The sequence below is a fragment of the Papaver somniferum genome, unplaced genomic scaffold (genome assembly GCF_003573695.1).
Source record: "Papaver somniferum cultivar HN1 unplaced genomic scaffold, ASM357369v1 unplaced-scaffold_10, whole genome shotgun sequence".
In the NCBI taxonomy this organism is placed as follows: domain Eukaryota; kingdom Viridiplantae; phylum Streptophyta; class Magnoliopsida; order Ranunculales; family Papaveraceae; genus Papaver; species Papaver somniferum.
Window position 1 is genome coordinate 10786052 of NW_020618825.1, and position 5002 is coordinate 10791053.

At 36.1% G+C, this 5002-nt stretch overlaps 1 long non-coding RNA gene across 1 annotated transcript; it reads right to left on the reverse strand.

Annotated features, from left to right (window-relative positions):
* Positions 1-1342: 1342 nt before the first annotated feature.
* On the reverse strand, positions 1343-4019 carry LOC113326635. The gene is made up of 7 exons (XR_003348430.1): positions 3946-4019; positions 2565-2727; positions 2351-2480; positions 2156-2231; positions 1765-1832; positions 1601-1648; positions 1343-1429 (listed from the first exon to the last, which is right to left on the reverse strand). It is a non-coding gene; the product is annotated as an uncharacterized LOC113326635 (long non-coding RNA).
* Positions 4020-5002: the final 983 nt, after the last annotated feature.

The following is a 5002-nucleotide window of genomic DNA, read 5'->3' on the forward strand; positions in this document are numbered from 1 at the left end:
AATATAAATAACACAGACACCAGAATTTTGTTAACGAGGAAACCGCAATGCAGAAAAACCCCGGGACCTAGTCCAGATTAAACACACACTGTATTAAGCCGCTACAGACACTAGCCTACTACAAACTAACTTCGGTCAGGACTGTAGTTGAACCCCAATCAATCTCACACTGATCCAAGGTATAATTGCGCTCCTTACGTCTCTGATCCCAGCAGGATACTATGCACTTGATTCCCTTAGTTGATCTCACCCACAACTAAGAGTTGCTACGACCCAAAGTCGAAGACTTTCATAAACAAATATGTATCACACTGAAAAGTCTACGGTAATAGATAAATATGTCTCCCACAGAAATACCTATGAGTTTTTGTTCCGTCTTTTGATAAATCAAGGTGAACAGGAACCAATTGATAACCCAGACTTATATTTCTGAAAAACAGCCTAGAATTATCAATCACATCACAATAATCTTAATCGACGCGGCGAAAGAAGATATTGTGGAATCACAAACGATGAGACGAAGATGTTCACTACACCATTTTTAATGATTAGCAACAGCATACTTCAGTTGCAAAGCGGGGTTGCAACAGTTAAAAGCTGTTACGAAAGTCGATGTTGCAATATTTTGCAACGGCTGGTTACTCGTTGCGAAATTTTGGTCGCAACAGTTCACACTGTTGCTACGTAAATTTGTCGCAACAGTTTCGAACAGTTGAAATTATGAGGTCGCAACATCTTCTATTGGTTGCGAAGTTAGGAGGTCGCAACAGTTTTTGGTAGTTGCGAATGTTTTGCAACATTAAAAAAATAGTGGTTTTGACCAGTCGAAACCAGGTTTTGACCGGGTTCCCTGTAACAAAATCATGTTCATTTTGGAGATTAAATTAATCCAAAAAAACAAATCATAAAGAACTAGAACTTAGCCATTTTTAGGATTTAAACATACAAGTATAAGTTTTTACATCACTAAGTTGGAAGCCAATAAACAATTTTTATAACATGTCAGCTAAACAATTTGGATAACATGTCAGCTAAGGACGTACAAATTCTGGGTGTAGTATCAAAAGACTGACAAGTATGAGAAGAAGTATTTTTCTGTTTTTCAGATACAATAAAATGGTAAACATAGAGAAGAACCTTAAACTTTGCAGAGGAGATCCATGACTGCCTGCCCAGTCTCCTAGCATTCGTTACTTACTGCCTGTAGAGAATAAGTAAAAAAAACATGTAATATACTTTCAATTAGAATAATTGAAGGAAAAAACGACAAGTTAACAATAAATTACCACAAGTTGTCGTTTGCTCACCTTTTCAGCAAGTTCCATAGCAAGAAGCTCCTTGTGCCCTGTAAAAACAGAGCCTTGAATTGAGATTGAATCTTATATGAAGCGGCAAAACGGAGTGAAGGATCATCCACAGAACAACATTCCTGTAAGAGAACTTACTTATTATGATGAGGACACAACACAAGCACAAAAAAAAAAAAAAACTACAAGGAAAAACAAACGCGACAGAAAAAGAGGAAAAACTCTAGTTGGAAGACAAAAGTGGGATACAATGGAATAAAAGAAAAGCTAAGCTAGATTGAAATGATGCTCACCTCTTTCTTCATATAATCGAAGAACGAGTTGCTAATTCTTCCAAGACCCTGTACGATTAACAAAAAAAAGTCAGTACTATAGTTCCCACCCCCACAAGTTTATTGATGAGAGATTAACTACGTACAAATTTTAATATAATGAGATGTTACATTTGGAAGCTCACCATTGTTGGGAAGCCATAAATTATCGCTGACTGATTAAGAAGCCCAGTATTTTGCAAGGCCCAAAACACTGCCAGTTATAACCATACATGTGCGAGTTAAAGACGTACTCATTATCGACAGAGAACATATAGATGCTAAATTAATCATCAGCAGACCTTATATCACAATTTAACTAAAGCAAGAGCACGGATACATAAAAAATATAATGCAAAGCTTAAGTGTGTCTAAGTTCGCTTAACCCGGTTATCTTATACTCCATATTATATGCGCTGGTTTTAATTCTCAAGTTTTTGAGAGTTCACTTAGCCTATAGAATCAAAGTACCAAAAAGCTATTTTGATAGAACAATTATATTTTGAAACAAGCACAATTTGAGCTTAAAATGCTTACATTTGCCAAGTCAATGTCACCTGGATCCCTTACACTGCAATTGGTCCTGGTTGTATTATCATTGAAATAGATACATCTGCAATTGAGATAATAACCACAAGGTGATAGAAAGAACACAATAGTTAAAAGAGTATTCCCAAAGCACTTGTAATTGTTACAGAAACTTACTCATGGGTAATCAGTGGAAGAACTTACCAATGTTCAGTCCACTTTCTGTAGCTCTGAAACTAAAATGCAATCCCCTGCATCCAAGGACACCTATTCTCAGGTCTGCAAAATTCTTTGGATTGTTGTGAAAAAAGAATTGACGAACAAGAAGGCACCCCTTGATTAAAAATTAAGGAACCAAAATCAGTCAACATAACAACAAAGAAACCAAGCATCAGAATTTAGGCGGGAGCTATCTTACTGTCTGGCAACATGCTGCCTTGAAATGATATCCAATATCATAGTGCTTCTTAGAGTTCTCTGATTCTTGACAACGGAGAACATTTTCCAATGACATGCTTTGGAGTTTTGGCTGCAAAAAGAAGCTCCACCTTGAAGATCTTTGAATGGTACGGCCGTTTCATCTGTTTTCAATCAACATCAGTGGGGCTTCCAATACTAGCAGGGCTAACATTCCAAGTAATCCTCAACACATTTCATCAAGAAGGTTAGTAAGCATATAAAAACAAACGACCGATAAGTTCTAACTAAATGAGTTCCCACGTATAACAAGCCATCCATAGATGAGTATGTGTGTGTGTTTACCTATTTGATGACATCTCATCAAGCATAACAGTGAACTATAGTTTGTGGGAGAGGACCAACACTAAACAAACTCTTCTCACCATCATAAGCAAATTCTTTTCCAGCTATCTGGGAGGCATACGTCTGCTAAACTCTGTCAGGAACTTCCCTACCCACACTCTTGCTTTCTACAGGGTGATCATCTTCATAGAAAGAGGCACATACTGACCGAAAAATAGAAACACGATGAACATATTAAGCCTATATATATAAGATATTTGTTTTTCTCTTATATACTTGATCAAACAAATCTAGGGAGTGCACGGTCACGTTGTAGTGGTGATTTTTACATATGAGTTGTTTTCGTTAGAATACTAATTGACTTAATAAAAAAACAATACCAAGCGAATTACAAGTGAATTTTTTTTTGGATCATCGGATCCACTAAAACTAGATCTCTAAAATTCACAAAATTAAAAATAATCGTTGAAGTTCAAACAAACTCGTTAAACTAGATATATGAAAGTTCTCATGATACTCTGACTTTTACGAAATACTTCAACATGATAGTTTCTCTATATAATCACTACGTTTAACCCTAGTGGAACTTGTGTACTTCTACCCTAAGAAAATTTGGTACCAAACACTAGATTTACAAACATACTAGTAGCCTTTCTTTGGAAAATTGTTTGAAGGTACCCTACCACCTTCAACTTCTTTCCTCATTGTTACCTAATGCACTCTCACGTTTGATGAAGAGCGGGATGAGAACTAACTGCAAACCACCTGCGAAGATATCTATCTTTGTCAACTTATGTAACCAGAATATTTAGTCACTCCCAAGAATTGGGTGATATAATCTGGTAAAGGAATAGGTGAAAAGCCTGCCTACTTTTCCAAGAATAGTATCCAAAACACTACTGAAGCTTCATGGTAGTGTAACAGAAAGCTTAGAAACATATAGAAGAGAAGGATATCAGATTACTAATGATGCAACATACAATACACCGCATGTCAAGACAAGAAGCAGTAGCTCAACATATACAGATCAAACATACCCTTAGCTAAATTCCAAATGAAGACTCAAATTTTTCCACCTCACGATATCCATGCCAAGACCCATCAGGGCGTCTGAAATTGACATTATTACAGTAAAATCAAACAAATCATATCATGCAGTTTTATCTAATTAAGAAGGAAATAACAATAATTCAAAACTAGGGTTTGGGTTACCTTTCTTCTAAATATGCCATTTGAAGAAAGAACTCCCAAATTACTTGAATTCAAGGACAAAGAAAATGAATCCAAGTGGGTTTATAAAGAAACTTCTGAAAATAGAGAAAGGATTTTGAGGGAATATCTCGTGCCAACAACACTCACAGAACAGAGAAAGTTTGCAATCAGATTGACTCTGATTTCTCTCATTAGGTCAAAAAATTGTAATTTGTAAATGATTTATAATCTGATTAATCCAGATTATAACACGGTGAGCATAACTATGATAAAATCAAAAGGAGAAGAAAAAGAAATCTGAATCTAGGGTTTACTTCATAGAAGTGAAATAAAAAAAGGAGAAAAGTTGTTCATGTATTGGTGATGACGATACCTTTATTTTACTTCATAGAAGTGAAATAATTCAAAACTAGGGTTTGGTTTGATGTTGATGAAAAGACGGAGAATCCACAGGGAGAACGATAGAGAAAAGAGGAGAAAATGAGAGAGCATGGAAGGTTGTTAGATGATAAAAGAGATAAGCGAACCGACTCAGATTTACCGAGTATCTGAATGGGCTGAATAATGACTCAGTTTGAAGTGTAGGAAGCCACACTCAGTTTTCGCACGCGTACAACTCGATTCAGTTGCGAATCGTAACAGAAGGAAGCAGTTGCAAGTTTCGTAACAATGATAAACTGTTGCAAATATTTCGCAACTGAAATTCGCAACTGAAAATTTGCAACAGGGGATAAGCTGTTGCGAAATCCAGTTACTAATCCTTGAATTTGGTGTAGTGGTTTGTGACTACTTTTATATCTTGCCTATCGGAGTTATTATCTCAAGCCAATCGTTACGATTGTACTCAATACAATAGAATCAGCAAGATCAGGTCACACAACT